Genomic DNA, 25,215 nt, shown 5'->3' on the forward strand with positions numbered 1-25,215 from the left:
TAATTGCTGCTTATAGGTCCATATATCTTCTCAAGAAAATTTGTTTGCCTGGATATTTGTATTAATCCTTTGGGGACCGAAATACAACTATGGTTTTCAAAACAGCCACTCCTCTTCTACTTCTGAGAAGCAAGGCTTTTATTGCTGAAGAGGAGTTGATGAGAATAATGAGAGAATGCACCGATTTAAAGAATATTGTTGAATGCACATTTCTTATGAAATAAATGGATTAATTTGATCATTACTTCGCTGTCTCAACTCACCTTGAGTGAGACTCAAAGGGTTGATTAAGAGACAACCTATTATATAAACTGTTTTCTGTAATGACCAATTCCATAGAATCCCTACAGTATGGAAACAGGCCATTCAGCCCAACAAGTCAACACCATCTCTCCAAAGAATATCCCAGCCAGATCCACACGCTATTCTATCACTGCAACCCTGCATTCCCCATGGCTAATCCGTCCAACCTACACATCCCTGGACACTATGAGAAATTTAGCATAGCCAGTCCACCTAACCTGCACGTCTCATGACTGTGGGAAGAAACTAGAACACCAGCAGAAACCCGCGCAGACATGGAGAGAATGCGAAAGCACCACACAGACAGTTGCCTGAGGCAATCATTTTACAAGGCATTTTGGTGAGATCGGGGCTGCAGATGTTATCTGTAGTAAAATGCATCAGCAAAAGAACATTTGCAGTGTTCCAATGGAAATAACTTCGCTATTGGGTAGAACCTGTATTAAGCAGTCTGCACAAATTAATATTTGTATGCTTACTTGCAGTAACTAGCCAATTAATTGAGTATCCCACCATGTAGAAAATGTAATCTTAGCTAATTTGGACTAGTGAAGTGAGGCAAATTGATATTAGAATTATGCGCTTTAAAACGTCAGATATTCAGCTTTTGTATAATATTGGACCGGACCCTGAGATAGCAAAAGTGAAATTATCAGTATTCACTGTCATTACTCTTCTGAAGCTACTGGAGTAGCAATTTTTGGCATTCACATGTGCAATTATATGTAGAGACACAGAATGTTGATTCTAAACCTTGCAGAATTTCAAATTCTCCCAATCAATGAGAGAGCTCCAAACTGATGCAAACTTGCTTTTTTATGCTGTCGGTCTTCCTTGAAAAAATTATATTTGTTGAATAAGGTGCAACTAGATTTTCAACAATGTGGAAATGGTGGAGGCTGGTACAATTATAACACTTAAAAGGCATCTGGTTGGGCATATGAATAGGAAGAGTTTAGAGGAATATGTGCCAAATGCTGGCAAACGGGACTAGTCAGAGTGGATGAGTTGGACCGAAGGGTCTGTTTCTGTGCGGTGCATCTCTTTGACTTTATGTTGTCTTCTACTACTTTTGAGGGATATTTCGGCTCCTCCAGCCGTATGGTGGGACAGTGTGACATCACTTTCCCTGCACTGCATGGAGGCCTACGCAGCTTGCTACATTTTGCCGAGTATCTTCGTCCTGCCCATAATGGTCAGCCTAATCTCCCAGTCACCACCCATTTCAACTCTCCATCGCAACCTCCCCCACTCTCCCTCTGACATAACCATCCCCAGTCTCCTCCAGTGTTGCAGTGATTCAGAACACAAATTTGAGGAACAACACCTTATTTTCCGCCTGGGCACCCTATAGCGTGGAGGATGCAACTTTGAGTCCACTAATTTCAAATAACCTTCCCAACCATCCCCCAGCTCCCTTTTCACCAACCTCCTCCCTTCCATTCCACCATCTGACCCTCCATTCCAGCTAGCAACTGGATTCATCACTTCCACCAACCAACCATGTCATACCTACTACCAGTGTCCACCTATCACCACCATTCTGCTACATCTCTCTACTCCCCCTTTTTCTGCAGCATCCCTACCCCCACATCTCCTGCACTCCCCTCAAAATTATACTATTGAGCCTGTAATATCTCGTCCACCTAAGATTTCATGAGCCATTTTTCAAATTGCCGAAAAACATTTTTCTTCTTAAAAAAACTGGGCAATCCTAATGTCTTACAGGATGATGAGGACGCTCTTGTAAATTTGCAACTATGTCAGATTGTATGGCAAGTGGTCGACAAACACTTGCAGATGTCTGCTTACATTATCTGCAGACTTGACTCTGGCTGTTAATATGCACCAGTAAACTACAACAGGAGGATGTCACCACTTAACTAGGAAAGTTGCACTGATAATCATGTTCCTCAAGCTGCCATAAAACACAAAATCCTAGTTAGACCGCCAAAGTTACAAATTTGCCTAACAGCTTCCTATTCCACTTATTTGTTTTATTATCTTTACAAATGACACAAAGAATGCCTCCACACCCTACCTCACAAATGGCTAAAACCTGTACAAATACAAATATTTCTTTGGTGCACTTTAATTATAACTATGGCTTTTCTCATCAGAGCCTTCATCAATATCTGAAGTCCCTTTTTAAATTTCATAATTTTAAGCCAGTGTACCCTATCTCTGTCTACTTTTTCAGTTTTTATTTTACGCCATTTTCTCTCTAAATCTCCAGTCCCAGAATTTTAAATTTTCTTTCTTATACTGTTTCTCTCTCTCAAATGCTCTTTTTCTTCTTTCTCCTCTCTCTGAAGTTAAGGTTTCAGGCTTGCAGTTTCTTTTCCATGCTTTTTCTTTTATTCTAAATTTCTTTTATTTCCTAATTTGAACTGGTTTACCTCTGTTTCATGTTCAAGCTGCTTCAACCCAGAGTGAATTCTTATCGACTGGAGTGGTTACCACGTGGCGTAGCTAGTTGATCCCTCATTTCCACAAATGCTTTGCTAATATTTCAATGACCTCTGCTTTCTTAGCTCTGGCAGGCAATTCCACTTCTAATTTATCTTTATCTGAATTTAAAATAATTCTGCAAATCGATCAAGACTACCTCTTAAATCTGCATTATGTTCTATTACCTTGATGTGCTTACGTCAGGTATGATTTGTCTGGTTAGCATGTGACAATAATAAATCAAATCAATCAAAAGCTAACCCAATGGCAAAAACATGTCTAAGGACCTTGATGCAGCTTCAGAAATATAATTATAACATGTCTGCATTCTATTGCATGAAGGAAGGTATGTCAGATTGTATTCACAGATATTATTAAGTCTACCTAGCAAAGTCTGTAGGTAACAGGATCAGAGTCAGCAGAAAAATAGAACCAGAAGTAGAGTTCTGATATCTACTGCAAGGATCACTGCTGCTAACATCCAGCGGTTTCGTCAATAAATTCATAACAACCTAGCCTCTATCCGGCCTCCTGCTAGGCATGTAGACATTCGGGACTATTACTGTGAAATGGAAACGAAGTGTAACGTTTACAATTGGCACATGCAACCATTGCTTCCAGCATCTTTCAAATGGGCCTTTATTTTTCATCAATTGCCTGCAGATTCTTGGAATTTGTTTCACCCTGTCACTTATTAATATTTTGCTCTTTCAGTCATAGTTAAGATTAAGATGCACTTTGACTATTTTTTTGAAAAGCTTTCAAATTTTTTGTAGCAATGTAACACATTGTTTTAGTTGACTCATCTTTTTAAGTTTCATTGGCACACTGTATTTTGCTCCCATCATTGACACGGTCACTTCACCCCCACCCGAAACTGTAAGACTACAGGCAAATAATTATGAAAATATTCTGATAAAAGAAATTCAAGTGCCTAATTCTGGCATAAATTCAAATTTATAGTCTACCTAATTATTGGGAAATCAGCTCATAATCATTTATTTGGAATTTCCATCAAATTTGAATATTTCCATCCCTTCATTCCAGATTAGGACCAGTTATTAACTATTGAGAATTGAATGTACATCTGTAGTTAAAATATCAAGGCATGGTATTGTTTATGTCAGTGAGACTGCCGAACTCAAAAGGTATGGAGGTTGATGTTGGGTGTGTTCAAGGACTTTGATAATTCAGTTTGAAGATGGGCATTTTTCAGGCATATTGCTTTTACTTTCCTTAATTTCCCTGTCTTGCCTGCAGGACAGAGAGCGCTAATAGTCCAGAATCTGTTCTGAAGGCAATATTTTACTGTTGTAAGAGAGAACAAGGTGTGGAGCTAGATGAACACAGCAGGCCAAGCAGCATCTTAGGAGCAGGAAAGCTGACGTTTCGGGCCTAGACGCTTCATCAGAAAAAAAATTACTGTGTTTGAATTTAGACTTGTTTTCAGAAACACTTTTTGTTGTTACACCAAACCCAAAGAATATCTAGATTTTGTTTTCTTTATTCGTTAACGGGATGTGGACGTCGCTGACGAGGCAGCATTTATTGCCCATCCCCAATTGCTCAGAGGGTAGATCAGTCAACCACATTGTTGTGGGTCTGGCGTCACATAATAGGCCAGACCAGGTAAGGATGGCAGTTCCCTTCCCTAAAAAGGATATTAGTGAACGAGATGGGTTTTTCCAACAATTGACAATGGATTTGTGGTCATCATTAGATTCTTAATTCCAGGAATTTTTATTGAATTCAAGTTGCACCATCTTCCTTGGCTGGGTTTGAACCCAGGTCCCCGGTAATACCACCAGACCATTTCCTCCATACCAAAAGTGATAACCTAAATTAGTAATGTTTTGTAGAGCTTTCACCAATTTTTAAGTGAACAACTTTTAAGTACCTATGAGAGATAGTGATTACAGAAAATTGCTTCTGGCCTACATTTTAATAAATCTTTTCGCTAGAGCAAAATGTAGCATTCGAGATTTAATGATGGAGTAGCATTAACCTTAAAAGTCATGGACTTCTAAATGGTAATGGTTGACTTCAGCAATTATGTGAAAAGGATACCGTTGGACCAGACATCTGTTATAGAGTTATTCCAAGCCTTACCTCAGATTGGCTTCCAGAAATGAAAATCAGAAGAAATGTAAAAGATGTTTGATCAAATGTGGCCTGATCCAATGCCAAAAATAATCATTCTAGTTCAGTAAAGCAAAGAACAATGCTTGAGCATAATTTGGAAATGGAAAAAGGGAAGAGCTGTAACTGCTTGTTGTAGAAATGAAGGTTCATACTACCTGTATACTTCACTATGCTGGGGCTGTTTGTAGGATTGCCTATCTTGAAAGTTTTGCCTGTGGAATCAGTATACAGTGAACAATGAGTTAAAGTATCTTTCCGCTGAATATGGGATAATCTTGTAAATGGGCCTACGCAAATATTTTCCTTAATCTTAAGGAAATAATGAAATGTGTGAAATGTAGTCATGCATGTCTTTAATGATCTAGGATAGTCACTGGTGTTTATACTAACAAATAGAGTGCATCATTTAATCATACAACAGAATGATTAGAAGAGATTGATATATTGTGATTTAGTATCACATGGATTTAGTTTCAGAACAAAGACAAAATTAATATGAGAGGATCCAAAATCACGAGGAGCACAGATAGTGAATAGCAACGGTCTTTTCCGTAGGATGGGGGGAGTTCAAAACTAGGGAGTGTATTTTTAAGGTAAGAGGAGAAAGACTTAAAAGCGACCTGAGGGGCAACTTTTTCACAAGACAGCGTGGTTCATGTGTGGAATGAATTGCCAGAGGAAGTGGTAGATGCAGGCACAGTTATAACAGCTAAAAGACATTTAGATAGGTATGTGAATAGGAAAGGTTTAGGTTGATATGGACCAAATGCAGGGAAGTGGGAAAAGTTAAGTTGGGAATCTCAGGTGGCATGGACAAGTTGGACAGAAGGTTCTATTACCATGCTGCATGACTCTATGACTGTACGCATCATGAAGCATGGAATACAGGAGTGCTCTTACTGGATCATGCAATACAAGTTTATTGAAGATCCATGTACGCACAATATAATAGTGAAATCTGTTAAAATTAAGTGCTCATACTGGATTGTGTAGTGTGATGTTTTGTTAAAGATCTGACCCCATAATGTAATATCATATCTGTGGATTTCAGTGTTTAAATGAACCAGATAAAACAGTCACAATGTGAGTGACCTTACTTAAAAGACTGACAAAAAAAAAGCCATCACAGTGTCTAATGAAGTATTGCACTATTTTCAAAACATTTTACACACTCTTTTCTGTCGACCTCAAGCACCAATTGCACTGAATACTGTTCAGAAGGTAACAGCATTATAGCTCACGGGTTGATTGCAGAGACATCAAAAGGTGTACAGCAGCAAAAACAATGTCCATTGTATGCCATTCGGCTCATGTCTATGGACCTGAGTTAATCATTAAATGTTTTAATTAAGAATGAAACTGAATAAATAGACCTCTTGTAGTCAAGGAGCCTTTAGATGAATATTCCCAAACAATAAATCAAATCATTGAACCAAAAAATGCTACCAATGAACAATCGAGGGTTTTTTGTTATCTATTCTTGTGTTTAGACAAGTCTTGAAAACGTGAAGTTACACACTAAGGTAGGTAATGTAGTTTCTAATTATCATGCTATTAGAACAGACAAATATACACAAACTAATAGATAAGTACCAATCTTTCAAAGTCTGAAGATTAAAAGATCAAATACACAAATAATGCAGTAGGTGAGCACACATGTCTGCCTGTGGGATTTAATTTTGAATCAATCCTAGAAAAATGGAGTGAACTTTCATATTCTCTTTCTTATATTATGCCATTGGGTCATTTCTGCATTAAAGTGCTATATAAATGCAAGTTGTTACTATAATGTTGAGTCTGGAATCAATTTTATGTATCTCAAGACATTTCTTGTCAGGCACAGGTTCTCAACTCAAGATTAATGACAATTTGATGCCAATTGTTATAGAATTGATGGTTTCATCAGATGGATCTTGATGATAGCTCATGTGGAAAACTGCAAAATCATATTGATGGAGAAAAAGCGTCCAGTTGTGGTGCATGGTTATTTATTTTATTGTGCCTTCAGCGCTCCCAGCACAGCAATTTGTGAGTAAGAAGCACATAATGAAATTTAGTCACATTCTCAATTCATGGGTCTACGACTCGTGATTCATTAAAATGAGAGAAAACCTTGGGCTGAAAAAAGTGACATTAAGACTGAGTCTTTTTTTGGATTATCTCTCAGGAATAGTCCATGCTTCATTGGTACAAAGGTTCATCTAAAACACAAATGGCATTTTTCCCTATTCAGTATGCTTTGCATTTTTCACTCTTAGAATGAAGAAAATAAAACTATTATATTATCTGAAAGCCTTGCACTTCAGCCTGAGACTGTAATAAACAAAATTGGTTCGGTTTGCAGTGTAAAAGATTGAGCAGATTTCAAATCATTCATCTGCTGGAGTTCCTTTCTCAACCAGGGACAAATGCTTTCATTAAAGGACAAGCAACATTAGCATCAGAAAAGAAACTAAAATCAGGTTATCTGAAATCAAAGTATAAAATGCTGGAAATGAATGCCTAGTTGATTAGTATGTGATAGAGAAAAACAGGGTCATGTTTCATATGTAACTCTTCATCACAATATTGTCATTCTCTCCAAATAACTTGGCTCTTTCAATTGGTCAGGGATTATTACAGAATTACGGACCACCAGAGATGGCTATTCGGCCCATTCTATCTGTGCCAGATCTTTAAAGGAGGAATTAAATTTGCTCCCCAAAACCCAGAAGCATTTTCCTTTTCAAGGACGTATTCAATTCTCTCTTAAAAGTCTCCAGTGCAATTGCTTCCACCATACTATAATTTCAGATCATAAAAACGCACTGCTTTAAAAAAAAATCCATCCATTAACTTTTTTCTTTCCAAATTACCTTGAAAAATATTTTGTGGAAATTTTCTTTAAATAATTGATTCTTCACACTGAATGGCCATTATATATTTTACAAATTGAACATACAAACCATTAAGAGAAGATATTGTTAAATGTTTGTGATGCATATTGCCTGCAGCAAATTTCCATAATTTGTTCATAGTTATGAAATATTATCTGAGATTTTAATCAATCTGTGGACATGCCCTCTTATATCAATGTCACATGGTGCAAATGGAAATAGGAAAATAGGAGCAGAACTAGCCCATTTAGCCCTTTGAGTCTGCTTTGCTATTGAATACGGCCATGGATGATCATCCAACTCAGTGCCCTATTCCTGTTTCTTTTTACCCCTATATCCTTTGATACCTTTAGCCCTAAGATCTCTACCTAACCACTTCTTGCAAACATTCAATGTTTTGGTCTCAACCACTTTCAGTGGCAATGAATTCCATAGGCTCAATTAACTCTAGGTACAGGAATTTCTCCTCATTTTGGACCAAAATAGCCTACGATATCTTTAAAATTGATCCTTGGTTCTGGACTTTCCAGTCAGTGAGAGCATTCTTCCTGGATTTACCCTGACCCAATAGAATTTTATAGACTTCTATATGATACCCCTTCATTCTTTTAAACTTCAGTGAATATGATCTTAACCATTCAAATCTCTCTTTATACATCAGTCCTGCCATCCCAGGAATCAGTCTAGTATCGCAGCCAAGTAAGACACTGAGACCTTGGGAACCAGGCATTGTAATATTTTCTAAGATGACCACTTAAATGCAATGTGGTATTTTCCAACTCTACTGGTTTATGGCACTGGATAAGGATTATTTGAGGTAGAATGCTGCTTCAGTCCTCTGTCTTTTATTCATGTTCCACAATGAATAAAAAAACCTCATAAAGTTCATGTAACGAATGTTTGTTTGGGAGTGTCAAAGGGTATAGACTGACTTAGGCTCCTAATGGCAATTGTACAGTCCAAATGCTGACGATCACAGGTCCTGGTGTCATTTTAATAATAGGATTTGATTATAGCCTATTAGTCATGGTACCATATGCTAAAAGATACAGGGCTGAATCTTATGGTCTTTTAGCTAAGTCCAAAACTTGTTAAGTTTATGGAGTGATTCTTGCCACAAGGGCCGAGTTTTCTTGCCATATCTTAACAAACTCGTTGTATTAATTGGCATTTTAAGCCCAAGTGGCAAGCTATCAAATCCAATTTCCACCCCATCTCACCACATGTTGTTCCTGGAACAACTTGCCGCTGACAGGATACTCTGGAATACGTCAGCATCTCTTGCACCCATGTTGTTTCTAAAGGACATTGTGGACCCAGACAAGGACTATCATTCTGGAGCTTTCTTGCCAGTTTGACATTTGACACAGATATGGCAGACAAGGGGCTAAATTGGGCTCTGGGAGGCTCTGAGATGAAGCTGCAAATCCTTTGCCCCTACGACCAACAGTGGTGGCCATGACACCATGTCAGCCAAGTCTGAATTTGACACTCAGGTTAAAGCACTTTCTGAAATCTGAAGCAGTGTATATCACTGTAGGACGAAGGTCAATGCCCTAACTGGTGGATGCCACAAGGATCAGTCCCAGGGTCTCATTTATTTACATGTGACAGTGAAAGTTCTGCAGCCTAGCTGGTCAAGGATATGCATGTTAGCATGGTGCTTAAATTACTAGCCTAGCAATCCGGGAACTGAACAAATTCTCAACAGATATAACTTCTACTCCCACCATGGCTGCTTGTGAAATTTAAATTCAGTTAATAATTTTGTAATAAAATGTTATTTTTTATTAATGCTAATCATAAAGTCTCCAAATTGTTGTTAAAATCCACATGATTCACTAATGTTCATTAGGGCAACATCTCTGCCTTTCTTACTTAGTCTGGTCTACCTTAGGGCATCCCAGTAGTGTGGGTGACTTAGAGCTGCCCTTGCAAACTACTCAGCTGTAGCTAGCTCACCAGCAGCTACTCAAGGGAAATTAGTGATAAACAATAAATATTGCCTTTGCCAGTGATGCAATGCAAAAACAAATTGCCGAATTTACACGGGTCCCAAATCCCATGTGTTGAAAAGAATTTTTAACTTTTGCAAGCTGTAATTCGAAACCCAGCAAACATTTAGCCAAATGCACATGTAATGATTTGATGGCACTGTTCATGCCCCATTGGCAATCATTTAAAAACAATAAAGATTTGGAAAGAATCTGTTTGCAACATGAGAATTCATCTTTTTTTTTCTGGAGCTACAGTTTACACTTGGCAGTCCAGCTTTTTTTTTTAGTCAGTTTAATTTGCCATTGTTGGACAGGGCTGCATATCACAGAGATATCACATTCTGCAGTGAAGGCTCCAGTGTGGCCATCTGGTTAGAAATGTGAAGTAGGAGTATTTACAACATGACCAGGGAAATAAATTGACTGCTATTGCAAGCAAGTTATGAGACCTTCCTAAAGATCCTATTGGGAAACAACAAGAAGCAATACAAAAATATAGCATCAGAAACAAAATGCTGCAAAGTCGAAATAAAACATATATACTCAGCAAGATAATAAAATGTGAGGCTGGATGAACACAGCAGGCCAAGCAGCATCTCAGGAGCACAAAAGCTGACGTTTCGGGCCTAGACCCTTCATCAGAGAGGGGGATGGGGAGAGGGAACTGGAATAAATAGGGAGAGAGGGGGAGGCGGACCGAAGATGGAGAGTAAAGAAGATAGGTGGAGAGAGTGTAGGTGGGGAGGTAGGGAGGGGATAGGTCAGTCCAGGGAAGACGGACAGGTCAAGGAGGTGGGATGAGGTTAGTAGGTAGCTGGGGGTGCGGCTTGGGGTGGGAGGAAGGGATGGGTGAGAGGAAGAACCGGTTAGGGAGGCAGAGACAGGTTGGACTGGTTTTGGGATGCAGTGGGTGGGGGGGAAGAGCTGGGCTGGTTGTGTGGTGCAGTGGGGGGAGGGGATGAACTGGGCTGGTTTAGGGATGCAGTAGGGGAAGGGGAGATTTTGAAACTGGTGAAGTCCACATTGATACCATATGGCTGCAGGGTTCCCAGGCGGAATATGAGTTGCTGTTCCTGCAACCTTCGGGTGGCATCATTGTGGCAGTGCAGGAGGCCCATGATGGACATGTCCTGCAACCTTTGGGTGGCATCATTGTGGCAGTGCAGGAGGCCCATGATGGACATGGACATGATGGACCAGCCCAGTTCATCCCCTCCCCCCACTGCACCACACAACCAGCCCAGCTCTTCCCCCCAACCCACTGCATCCCAAAACCAGTCCAACCTGTCTCTGCCTCCCTAACCGGTTCTTCCTCTCACCCATCCCTTCCTCCCACCCCACGCCGCACCCCCAGCTACCTACTAACCTCATCCCACCTCCTTGACATGTCCGTCTTCCCTGGACTGACCTATCCCCTCCCTACCTCCCCACCTACACTCTCTCCACCTATCTTCTTTACTCTCCATCTTCGGTCCGCCTCCCCCTCTCTCCCTATTTATTCCAGTTCCCTCCCCCCATCCCCCTCTCTGATGAAGGGTCTAGGCCCGAAACGTCAGCTTTTGTGCTCCTGAGATGCTGCTTGGCCTGCTGTGTTCATCCAGCCTCACATTTTATTATCTTGGAATCTCCAGCATCTGCAGTTCCCATTATCTCATATATACTCAGCAGGTCATTCAGCATCTCTGGAGAGAGAAATAGCATTAATGTTTTATACCATTGGTCGATTGTCTGAGCAAATATATAGTGGTTTTCCCCTTACCTCAGAGTATGCTTGCCATAAGAAAAATTCTTGGGCAGTGAGACGCTGAGACCTTCGGCACCAGGCACTGTAATATTTTCCAAGATGACCATTTAAATGCAAAGTGGTATTTTCCAACTCTACTGGTGTATGGCACTAGTTAAGGATTATTTGAGGTAGATTGCTGCCTCAGCCCATCTTTGTCTTCATTCTGTCTTGGGCCATTATTATGACTAGTGGTAAAGAACATGCCCCTCAAACTACAGAAGAAGCACTGTTCATAAGTAGCAATAATGTTTATTGTGTGATAACAATAAGTACAACAACAGTTGGCCAATAAATCTTCCACCCTCATGATCCCCTCATGTGTAGGGGGTTAGAATATAGAACATAGAACATAGGACGTTACAGCACAGTACAGGCCCGTCGACCCTCGATGTTGTGCCGACCTATCATACTGATTTCAAGCCCATCTAACCTATACTATTCCATGTACTTCCATATGCTTATCCAATGACGACTTAAATGTACCTAAAGTTGGCGAATCTACTACCGTTGCAGGCAAAGCGTTCCATTCCCTTACTACTCTGAGTGAAGAAACTACCTCTGACATCGGTCCTATATCTTTCACCCCTCAATTTAAAGCTATGCCCCCTCATGCTCGCTGTCACCATCCTAGGAAAAAGGCTGTCCCTATCCACCCTATCTAACCCTCTGATTATTTTATATGTCTCAATTAAGTCACCTCTCAACCTTGTTCTCTCTAATGAAAACAGCCTCAAGTCCCTCAGCCTTTCCTTGTAAGACCTTCCCTCCACACCAGGCAATATCCTAGTAAATCTCCTCTGCACCCTTTCCAAAGCTTCCACATCCTTCTTATAATGCGGTGACCAGAACTGTACACAATACTCCAAGTGCGGCCGCACCAGAGTTTTGTACAGCTTCACGATAACCTCTTGGTTCCGGAACTCGATCTCTCTATTAATAAAAGCTAAAACACTGTATTACTTCTTAACAGCCCTGTCAACCTGGGTGGCAACTTTCAAGGATCTGTGTATATGGACACCGAGATCTCTCTGCTCATCTACACTACTAAGAATCTTACCATTAACCCTGTACTTTGCCTTCCGGTTACTCCTACCAAAGTGCATCACCTCACACTTGCCCGCATTAAACTCCATTTGCCACCTCAGCCCAGCTCTGCAGTTTATCTATGTCTCTCTGCAACCTACAGCATCCTTCGTCACTATCCACAACTCCACCGACCTTAGTGTCGTCTGCAAATTTACTAACCCATCCTTCTACGCCCTCATCCAGGTCATTTATAAAAATTACAAACAGCAGTGGACCCAACACCGACCCTTGCGGTACACCACTAGTAACTGCTCTCCAGGATGAACATTTCCCATCAACTACCACCCTCTGTCATCTTTCAGCAAGCCAATTTCCGATCCAAACTCCTATATCTCCCACAATTCTATTCCTCCGCATTTTGTACAATAGCCTATTGTGGGGAACGTTATCGAATGCCTTGCTGAAATCCATATACACCACATCAACCGGTTTACTCTCATCTACCTGTTTGGTCACCTTCTCAAAGAACTCAATAAGGTTTGTGAAGCACGACCTTCCCTTCACAAAACAGTGCTGACAATCCCTAATCAATTTATTCTTCTCGAGATGATTATAAATCCTATCCCTTATAACCTTTTCCAACACTTTACCAACAACTGAGGTAAGGCTCACTGGTCTATAATTACCAGGGTTGTCTCTACTCCCCTTCCTGAACAGGGGAACCACATTTGCTATCCTCCAGTCGTCTGGCACTATTCCTGTAGAAAATGACGAGTTAAAGATCAATGCCACTTAGTTAGCAACTACAATTGTACATAGTTAGTGCAAAACATGTGTTTGTGCATTCAAGACAATGAAATGTGAGGCTGGATGAACACAGCAGGCCCAGCAGCATCTCATGAGCACAAAAGCTGACGTTTCGGGCCTAGACTCTTCATCAGAGAGGGGGATGGAGTGAGGGTTCTGGAATAAATAGGGAGAGAGGGGGAGGCGGACCGAAGATAGAGAGAAAAGAAGATAGGTGGAGAGGAGAGTATAGGTGGAGAGGTAGGGAGGGGATAGGTCAGTCCAGGGAAGACGGACAGGTCAAGGAGATGGGATGAGGTTAGTAGGTAGGAGATGGAGGCGCGGCTTGGGGTAGTATGGCGCACTGACCTCTACATCGCCGAGGCCAAACGCCAACTCTCCGACACCACCTCCTACTGCCCCCTCGATCATGACCCCACACCCGAGCACCAAACCATCATCTCCAACACCATTCATGACCTCATCACCTCAGGTGACCTCCCACCCACAGCCTCCAACCTCATTGTTCCCCAACCCCGCACGGCCCATTTCTATCTCCTTCCCAAAATCCACAAACCTGCCTGCCCTGGTCGACCCATCGTCTCAGCCTGCTCCTGCCCCACCGAACTCATCTCCACCTATCTGGACTCCATTTTCTCCCCTTTGGTCCAGGAATTCCCTACCTACGTCCGTGACACCACCCATGCCCTCCACCACCTCCAGGACTTCCAATTCCCTGGCCCCCAACACCTCATTTTCACCATGGACGTCCAGTCCCTATACACCTGTATTTCGCATGCAGATGGCCTCAAGGCCCTCCACTTCTTCCTATCCCGCAGGCCCGACCAGTCCCCCTCCACCGACACCCTCATCCGCCTAGCCGAACTCGTCCTCACCCTCAACAACTTCTCTTTTGATTCCTCCCACTTCCTACAGACTAAGGGGGTGGCCATGGGCACCCGCATGGGCCCCAGCTATGCCTGCCTCTTTGTAGGTTACGTGGAACAGTCCCTCTTCCACACCTACACAGGCCCCAAACCCCACCTCTTCCTCCGTTACATTGATGACTGAATCGGCGCCACCTCTTGCTCCCCAGAGGAGCTCAAACAGTTCATCCACTTCACCAACACCTTCCACCCCAACCTTCAGTTCACCTGGGCCATCTCCAGCACATCCCTCACCTTCCTGGAACTCTCAGTCTCCATCTCAGGCAACCAGCTGGTAACTGATGTCCATTTCAAGCCCACCGACTCCAACAGCTACCTAGAATACACCTCCTCCCACCCACCCTCCTGCAAAAATTCCATCCCCTATTCCCAATTCCTCCGCCTCCGCCGCATCTGCTCCGACGATGAGGCATTCCACTCCCGCACATCCCAGATGTCCAAGTTCTTCAAGGACCGCAACTTTCCCCCCACAGTGGTCGAGAACGCCCTTGACCACGTCTCCCGTATTTCCCACAACACATCCCTCACACCCCGCCCCCGTCACAACCACCCAAAGAGGATCCCCCTCGTTCTCACACACCACCCCACCAACCTCCGGATACAACGCATCATCCTCCGACACTTCCGCCATCTACAATCCGACCCCACCACCCAAGACATTTTTCCATCCCCACCCTTGTCTGCTTTCCGGAGAGACAACTCTCTCCGTGACTCCCTTGTTCGCTCCACACTGCCCTCCAACCCCACCACACCCGGCACCTTCCCCTGCAACTGCAGGAAATGCTACACTTGCCCCCACACCTCCTCCCTCACCCCTATCCCAGGCCCCAAGATGACTTTCCACATTAAGCAGAGGTTCACCTGCACATCTGCCAATGTGGTATACTGCATCCACTGTACCCGGTGTGGCTTCGTCTACATTGGGGAAACCAAGCAGAGGCTTGGGGACCGCTTTGCAGAACACCTCCGCTCGGTTTGCAATAAACAACTGCACCTCCCAGTTGCAAACCATTTCCAATCCCCCTCCCATTCTCTAGATGACATGTCCATCATGGGCCTCCTGCAGTGCCACAATGATGCCACATGACGGTTGCAGGAACAGCAACTCATATTCCGCTTGGGAACCCTGCAGCCCAATGGTATCAATGTGGACTTCACCAGCTTCAAAATCTCCCCTTCCCCCACTGCATCCCAAAACCAGCCCAGTTCGTCCCCCTCCCCCCACTGCACCGCACAACCAGTGCAGCTCTTCCCCTCCACCCACTGCATCCCAAAACCAGTCCAAACTGTCTCTGCCTCCCTAACCTGTTCTTCCTCTCACCCATCCCTTCCTCCCACCCCAAGCCGCACCTCCATCTCCTACCTACTAACCTCATCCCACCTCCTTGACCTGTCCGTCTTCCCTGGACTGACCTATCCCCTCCCTACCTCCCCACCTATACTCTCCTCTCCACCTATCTTCTTTTCTCTCCATCTTCGGTCCGCCTCCCCCTCTCTCCCTATTTATTCCAGAACCCTCACCCCGTCCCCCTCTCTGATGAAGGGTCTAGGCCCGAATCATCAGCTTTTGTGCTCCTGAGATGCTGCTGGGCCTGCTGTGTTCATCCAGCCTCACATTTTATTGTCTTGGATTCTTCAGCATCTGCAGTTCCCATTATCACTGCTTGTGCATTCAGTTTACTTCTTCAAAAATTGTTAAAGTTGCAAGTAGATAACGAAAACAACATAGCCTTGAAATAGTCTTTTTTGCAAACAATAGTGCAAAACTGGAATCTCTTGGTCAATGAGGCATGCTCTCAGCCAGCTGGTACATTACCAACATAACATTAAAAGATGCTGTTTGGCCTGCTGTGTTCATCCAGCTCTACACCTTGTTATCTCTATTAAAAGAAGCATGTCTGTGTACCTCAGCCCACAGGAGAAGATTGGCTGGAAAGCTTGTCATTTTCTTGTTCACTAGACCATACCCCTATCTTCTTGCTGTCTGTGTGTGGTCTCCTGGCACAACTCAGGATCCTCACCTTCGACCTCCTCATCTGTTGTTTCCTCTTACTCGTTCATAACTTCCTCTGCCAAGATAACCACCCTCCCCCACTTTGATGAATGAGGTTAGGGAGGGCACAGGAAACCATTGTGCTGTTGGGCATACTCTCTCGGGTATCCTACAGTGCCCCACCTACCCAGTCCAGGCGTCTGAATCTCTTTTTCAAGAGACCAGTGCTGTGCTCCACTGGAGCTTGTGGAAGCCCTGCAGCATTGTATTACTCCTCAGCATGGGTCTGAGGATTCCCAGACTGACATCATGTCAGGGTAGGAGAAACATCTTTGTCATCAATCAAACATCCGTGTGTGCACTGAGGAGCCTTGAATGATGCAGGCATCTATCAGTGTTCTGGAAGGTAGGTATTGAGATAGCTGCCTGCATAACATGCACAAACCTGCATTTTCCACCAGCTGCAGTGATATGCAGACTCATGGAGGACACTCCTGTTCATGAGCACTATTGTCACTGACTGGGCATTCTGATCGCTATGTGGATAGAACCCTGTTCAACAGGTTGAACCCTGCACCTCTGGAAATCCTGTAATGGTAACAAAGCTACCTGCTGCCTGATTTCCTACATTAAAGAGGAAGTGAATAAATTGCTGTGCTGTATCAAATAAAGCATCATTCACTGTTGTATTGGCTAATATCAGAAAGAAATTGTTGGCATAACTGAGATAAACTATGCCCATCAGATTATATAGGACTGTTCCAGACAGGTGCTATCAACTCAATGTAAGAGTGTTTCGGTAGCATAATGTGTACTTACTCTTAAATTGAGCCTGATGTCGCACAAAAGACCATCATGTATTTCTGATCTAGCTATTAAGTAAAAAAAAACATGTTAACTGTTCGTCAAGGTAGGATCAATCTTTTGCTAAAGTCATTGTGCCATCTCCTTCCTCATACAGTACTGCTAGTTTAGACTAATACTACCAAGGATTGGTGGCAGTGAAACTATGCAGCACGGTGGCGGACTGGTTAGCACTGCTCCTCCACACAGCACCAAGGACCGATTCAATTCCACCCCTGGGTGACTGTCTGTGTGGAGTCTCCACATTCTCCCAGTGTCTGCATGGGTTTCCTCCAGGTGCTCTGGTTCCTCCCACAGTCCAAAGAAGTGTGGGATAGGTAGATTGGCCATGCTAAAATTGCCTGTTGTGTTTAGGGATGTGTATAGTGAGTTGTAAGGAGATGGGTCTGGGTGGGATGCCCCAAAGGTCAGTGTGGATTTGTTGGGCTGAAGGGCCGTTTTCCACACTGCAGGGATTCTACGTCTATGTTCTCAGCCTTACTATCCCAGATACGTTCAGGGGTGGATGTCTGTGAAATTCCACAGAGGTCCCCATTAGTTCCCAGAAGTGATCCATTACATAGAAAGTGAGGTTAGTTATCACCTTCAAGGCAACTGGAATAGGATTTCCTCCTATTCTATGAGTGTGCAGGTATAGGTGCAGCAGTGGGCAGATGATGGAGGCAACATTCTGCACTGCAAGTCTGTCAGTTGTAGGGTCGTTGCATTGACGCATGTGGATGCAGTTTTGGGTTAACCAGCGCCAACACTTGCATTCGCTTGCCATGTTTCTTGTACCTCCACAGGCTGGCCTGCATTCGATGTTGGCTCCTGCTCCTGTTACTAGCAATTAGTAATCTAATGCACACTGTCACCTTTCTCTTTGCATTTTATCCTGTCAGCCTCAGCAAACACCTTCACCGTGCAAAAAACGTGTTCCACAGGAAGCTCCATCCTGTGTGACTTCAAAGGACATCTCCGAATGCAGAACAGGGCAATGAGCATTGTTGTGAGTACTGAAAGCAAGCCAGTGGACTTTCGCATTTACAATATCTAGCTTCCCTTCAGGGAGCTTAAAGAAGGACTATTCTAATCTGAAGATTTCTGAAGAAGGGTCCCAACCCGAAATGTCAGCATTCCTGTTCCTCTGATGCTGCCTGGCATGGTGAGTTCCTCCAGCTTCACACTGTGTTATCTCTAACTCCAGCATCTGCAGTTCTTACTATGTCATACTATTCTAATCATGTATTGTTATGATGAAGATGCCAGAAATACTCATGGGCCACCTCCACCTTTCCTGCCAGCCTTAGCCTTGTGTGTCAGTATGTTCCAGCCATCATGCCAGGGCTTCCCATGCAATGTGATGGACAGTTTGCAACAATCGCGCAGTTAATGGATTGGAAGTCACTTCCTTATTGCATTGTTTAATGAATATGTGAGATAAACCAGATGGTGATCAACCTACAATTGTTGAAAAGTATCCCAGAATTGTGCTGAGATGGTGGCTACATTGGGATTAAAAGCAGCTGATCGCAACTCTCGATCCAAAATGATGCTCCTTCATTGGCCTGAAAATCTTTCCCACTTCATGTACAGAACTCTCAAAATTGAAAGAGGATTGCACAGTCCATTTGAAGAAAAAGTGATGACATTTCGCAATTCCCATTAAACATTTCAAGTAGAAACCGTCCTCTGTCACTCTCCAAATTCAATCACTTCTTTTCCTTCCTGACCAGTTTGCAATCCCTCAGAGATAGTAGGAACTGCTGACGCTGGAGCCAGAGATAACACAGAGTGGAGCTGGAGGAACACAGCAGGCCAGGCAGCAAAGGAGCAAGAATGTTGATGTTTCTGGTCATTTCTGAAGAAGGGTCTTGACCCAAAACGTCAACTTTCCTGCTTCTCTGATGCTGCTTGGCCTGCTGTGTTCCTCCAGCTCCACACTCAGTTTGCATTCCCTGTTGCCCCATGACCCTTCATTCACACACACACCACCTCCCCCATGTCTACCAAGCCCCTCAAGCTCACCATTGACATACCAATTCAGTCCCTGGAGCACTTCCTATCTTATATTTATGGCCTCTGCTGACGCTCACTATTACCCTAAACAAGGCCACTAGCATCCTAATGTTCCTTGACTGCCCTTCCTTCTCCCAACTCCCACCAGCATGGCTCTGTATACATCGCTTCCTCAGTTTCTCAGTTAAACCCTACCACATTCAGCAGTCCTCTGTCACTGCAATCATTTCTTCTGCTGCTTAATGGCTCCAAATAAATTCCCAGACATGCAGCTGGAGTGACACCCTGGACATAGTCTATACTACCCATGTCATAGCTGCAGCCCAGGCCCCTGAACTGTCTGGACCCCAAGCCTCCCAAATCCAGATGTGCCATGCTGTCTATAGTCTAGACCTTCTGGACTGACTGCAGCCAGACTTCCCCCACCCCGGACTGACTGGAACACAAGCTCCCTGACTGACTGGAACACACCACAGCCACACTCAGTCTTCCTCCTCTTCACCACTCCTTCACATCCATGCTGATTAGCCACACACACCCTCTGGTTGCACAATACCCTGGTTTCAGTCGCAAGATGTTCCTTTTGCTGTTTGCCAACTTTGACTTTAAGATGGCCAATGCAAAAAGCCTACTTACCTCCACATGAATGCATTGACTGTGTTCGCAGAATTTACAGTGCAACTGAATGGAAGCATCATTTAACGCTGTGTTGTGATCAAGCCAAAGCAGCAAATGCTTTCTCTGGAGCCCAGAAACGGTGTACCAATGACCAGGTATGCACTTGCTGTTTGCAGTCAGATATCTGAAGCATCAAGTTTCTTGGTGATCAAGGTAACAAAGTTAAAGTTAAAGGAAAGTAAACTTAATTTCAGTAAGTTCCAATGAAATGTTAACACGTGCTGAGAAACTTCTCAGCACCTGAGGGTGAGAAGGTCAATCCACCATCTGGGTAGGGACAACTTAAATGCTAACATTTATCTTGACAGCAAGAATCTACTCTTTTGCCTCTTACCCAACAAGGTTCACCCTGCTACATTCATCTCTCCTACTCTGGGTCTTGACATTCCTGCCCACAGTATTGGTCATTTTAGTGTTATTTTATTGCCAGTTGGCATGCTCAGCTACTATACCACCTGAAAGCCATTTAGAGGAAAATCTAATTGTTTTGTTGTAATAAAACAGACTTGACTTTAAGGAAAACCAGCATTAACCTGGAAGCTGGCCTCTGACCTCAGCAGATTAAGAATAACACAAATTCCTAATATGATACAATCATAAAGCACAGAAGGAGTTCATTCAGCATTTCATCTTTGAACTGGATCTTTGAAAAAGCAGTCATATTTAATATCTCATTCTCGCTTTTCGTCCATAACTCTGCAAGTTTTTCGTCCTCAAATACCTTTCTAACTCCTTTTAAAAATTATTTATAAAATCAGCATTTGTACAGCCAGATCATTTCACATTCTGTCAAGAAGGGTCCACACTGAAACATCAGCCTTCCTGCTCCTCTGATGCTGCCTGGCCTGCTGTGTTCATCCAGCTCTACACCTTATTATCTTAAATCTTTTACCAATGATTTAAAATCTATGACCTTTCATTAAAGATTCACTTGCCACTTCTTGATCTTTTTTGCTACAAGCAGACCATAACTTGTTAATATTCTGGTAATCTCATGTAGTTTTTTTTATATCTTTACTGAAGATTAAATTTAATGTTGATCTTCCTCTTTGTACAGCTTCTCTGCAGCCATCAAATCATGTTCCTTGCTCTGTTCAACTCTTATGCACTTTGCATTGTATAATTTGCCTGTACTGCATGCAAAACAAAAGTTTTCACTGTAGCAGGTACGTATGACAATAATAAATCAAATCAAAATGTATGGTGCTCTGAATTACTCACCTTCTCCAGCTGATGCCTGATCAGAAATGAATATAGTTTCAGCATAATTTTTTTTGCATTATATCCATGCCTCTATTTTAAAAAACTAAGTAACAAAACCGTGTTTTAAATCATATTATCAACTTAATTTGGATTTACGTAGTGGATGATGAGAAGTTTCAAAACCTTCAAAGTGTACTGTCTTTCCAAAGTCCAGCACTTCACAATTTTTTTGTTCAATTGCAGTATTTCAGAGCTATTGGCAAATCAGCATTTATTGCCCATCCACAGTTATAGAGTTATACAGCACAGAAATAGACCCTTCGGTCCAACTCATCCGCACCAAACAGACATCTCAATCCAATCTAGACTCATTTGCCAGCAATTGGCCCAGATCCCTCAAAGCCCTTCTGATTTATACACCCATCCAAATGCTTTTTAAATGTTGTAATTGTATTTGCCTCCATTACTTCCCCTGGCAGCTTGCTCCATATGCACCACTCTCTGTGAAAAAGTTACCCCTCAGGTCCCTTTTAAATCTTTCTGCTGTCACCTTAAAGCTATGCCCTCTACCTTTGAACTTCCCTACCTAGGCAAAGACCTTGGCTATAAAATGCATCCATGCCCTTCAAGATTTTATAAACCTCTATAAGGTCATCCCTCAGTCTCCGATGCTCCAGGGAAAAAAGCTCAAACCTATTCAACCTACCCATATAGTTAAAATTCTCCGATCCCAGCAACATCCTTGTAAGTCTTTTCTGCACCCTCTCAAATTTCACAATGGCCTTTCTATAGAAGGGTGACTAGAATTGTGTGCAGTATTCCAAAAGTGGCCTCACCAATGTCCTGTGCAGCCACAACATGAGGTCCCAACTCCTCCATTCAATAGAAACTGAAAAGAACTACAGATATCATAAATCAGAAACTAAAACAGAAATTGCTGGAAAAGCTCATCAGATCTGGCAGCATCTGTGAAGAGAAATAAAAATTGATGTTTTAGATCCAGCGGCTGTTCCTCAGAACTGATGATAGCTAGGAATTTTTTTTTATGCAGAAGATAGGGCGGGGGAGGGAATAACGAGTAAACAACAGGTGAGGATAGAGCCCAATGAGAGAGCAGAACAGTTGGACAGTCAAAGGAGTAGATAATGATCTGGCTGGGCAGGTGAATAGTTGTTAATGGGGGCCATTCATGGCTAACAGTGGGTTGTGTGTAATAGCAGACTATGTGATAACAAGGGCTGGTGTGTGGGGTTGGGGGGTAGAACAGAGGAGAGTTTAAGCCCTAAAGTTATTGAACTCATTATTAAGTCCAGAAGGCTGCAGCATCCCCCAGCAGAAAATGGGATGTTGTTCTTTCAGTTTATGCTTAGCTTCGCTGGAACACCGCAGCAAGCCGAAGACAGAGAGGTTGGCCAGGGAACAGGGTGGTGTGTTGAGGTAGCAGGCAACTGGAAATTCAGGGTCACTTTTGCAGAAAGAAGGTTGCTAAGCCGCTGGCGAAGATCTATGCTTCCTCACTCTCCATGGGAGTCTTACCGGAAGATTGAAGAGAGGCAAATGTTGTTCCTCTTTTCAAGAAAGGGGTGGGGAAATCCTGGAAATTACAGACCAGTCAGTCTTACGTCTGTGGTCAGCAAGGTTTTGGAAACAATTCTGAGGGATAGGATTTATGACTATTTGGAAAAGCATTGTGTGATTAAAGGGAGTCAGCATGGCTTTGTGAGGGGCAGGTCATGCCTCACAAATCTTATTGAGTTCTTTGAGGAGGTCATGAGACAGGTTGACGAGGGCCGAGCGGTGGATGTGGTGTACATGGGTTTCAGCAAGGCATTTGATAAGGTTCCCCATGGCAGGCTCATTCATAAAGTCAGGAGGTATGGGATACAGGGTGATTTGGCTGTCTGGATTCAGAATTGGTTGGCTGACAGGAGGCAGAGAGTGGTTGTAGATGGTAAGTATTCTGCCTGGAGGTCAATGCTGAGTGGCGTCCTGCAGGGCTCTGTTCTTGGGCCTCTGCTCTTTGTAGTTTTTATAAATGACTTGGATGAGGAGGTTGAGGGGTGGGTTAGTGTGTTTGCCGATGACACAAAGGTTGGAGGTGCCGTTGATAGTATCAAGGGCTATTGCAGGCTTCAGTGAGGCATTGACAGAATGCAGAGCTGTGTTGAGAAATGGCAGATAGAGTTCAACCTGGATAAATGCGAGGTGATGCATTTTGGAAGGTCGAACTTAAATGCTGAATATAGGATTAAAGGCAGAATTCTCGGCAGTGTGGAGGAACAGCTGGATCTTGGTGTTCAAGTGCATAGCTCCCTCAAAGTTGCCACCCAGGTGGATAAGATTGTTAAGAAAGCATATGGTGTTTTGGCTTTCATTAACAGGGAGATCGAGTTTAAGAGCCGCGAGTTTACGCTGCAGCTCTACAAAACCCTGGTGAGACCACACTTGGAATATTGTGCCCAGTTCTGGTCGCCCTATTATAGGAAAGATGTGGAGGCTTTGGAGAGGGCGCAAAGGAGGTTTACCAGGATACTGCCTGGTCTGGAGGGCTTGTCTTACGAGGAGAGGTTGACTGAGCTCGGACTTCTCGCTCTGGAGAGAAGGAGGAAGAGAGGTGACCTGATCGAGGTGCACAAGGTAATGAGAGGCATGGATAGAGTCGATAGCCAGAGACTTTTCCCCAGGGCAGGATTGACTGCCACGAGGGGTCATAGTTTTAAGGTGTTAGGAGGAAGGTATAGAGGAGACGTAAGAGGGAGGTTCTTCACCCAGAGAGTTGTGAGCGCATGGAATAGTTTGCCAGTGGTAGTCATGGAAGCGGAGTCACTTAAGCGACTGCTGGACATGCACATGGACAGCAGTGAATTGAGGGGAATATAGATTAGGTTATTTTATTTTTGGATTAGGATTATTCCATGTCACAACATTGTGGGCCGAAGGGCCTGTACGGTGTTGTACTTTTCTATGTTCTTTTTATGTTCTATGTTCTGTGAAGCGGTTGCCCAGTCTATGCTTCTTTTCCCCAATGTACAGGAGACCACATTGTGAGCAGAGAATTCAGTAGAACTGATTCTAAATTAATGCTCTGACCATTGAGGGCAAGAGTGCCGAATGTTTTCCCAACACCCTGTCTGCCTGTGACTCCAATTTCTGGGAACTATGCACCTGTAGCCCTAGGTCTCTTTGCTCCCCAGGTCTCCACCATTAACTGTATAAGCCCTGCCCTGGTCTGCCTTATTAAAATGCAACACCTCACATTTATCGAAATTAAACTCCATCTGCCACTCTAATGCCTGTTGGCCCATCTGATCAAGGTCTGTCGTACTCTGAGATAATCTTCTTCACTGTCCACTACACTATTAATTTTGGTGTCATCTGCAAATTTACTAACCACGCATCTTGAAATTCAAGTCCAAATAATTTATATAAATGACAAAAAGCAGTGGATCCAGCAGTGGTCCTTCTGGCAAACCGCTGGCCATGGGCCTCCAGTCTAAAAAGCAACCGCCCCACCAGCACCCCCTGCCTCAGCACCCTCTGCCTCCTACCTTCAAGCCAAATTTGTATCCAACTGTTTTTTTTATTCATTAATTGGATAAAGGTGTCCCTGGCTAGGCAGCATTTATTGCCCATCCCTGCCTGACCTGGTAGTTCAGAGTCAACCACATTCTTGGCTAGCTCTCCTTGGATCATGGTATTCAATTTAAAAATTTCTGTGCTAAGAGCTTGAGAGGAAGGGGCACATGGAGAAAGATTGGGGTCTCCGTCCCCTCTCAGTTTGCTGCTGATGCTGAGGGACAATGGATAAAGTGATGGAGTGCAGGGTCTGCAGGCATCTCCAGCAGACACCAGGTGTTCAGGTAGACCTGGGCTTCCAATGGAGCCACCAACCTGTTTATGAAAACAGCCAGTCACACATTCACTGGAGTTAGCACAATTCTGGCAACTTTGGGGTCACATTCCTACCTTCAATCTAGTTTACCATTCATGTTGTCAGCAGTCAGTCAACTGCTCTCAAATTCATTTGTACATTTCTTTTGAGTTATTTGTAGCCAAGACCATTGGGTCCTGTTTTACCTGGGGCTGGGCAGGCATGTTGTCTCTGGCAGTCTTTTCAGTGTCAGTGACCCTGGGGCATTTCTTCCCTGACCAACTGCAGTGATGT

The 25,215-nt window shown here is 43.4% G+C and overlaps 1 protein-coding gene across 1 annotated transcript in view; it reads left to right on the plus strand.

Moving 5' to 3' along the window:
* ntsr1 (neurotensin receptor 1 (high affinity)) overlaps positions 1 to 25,215 on the plus strand; it is a 107,433-nt gene that overhangs the window by 52,176 nt on the left and 30,042 nt on the right. The window lies entirely within an intron of this gene.

This window comes from Stegostoma tigrinum, chromosome 19 (genome assembly GCF_030684315.1).
Source record: "Stegostoma tigrinum isolate sSteTig4 chromosome 19, sSteTig4.hap1, whole genome shotgun sequence".
Classification (NCBI taxonomy): Eukaryota; Metazoa; Chordata; class Chondrichthyes; order Orectolobiformes; family Stegostomatidae; genus Stegostoma; species Stegostoma tigrinum.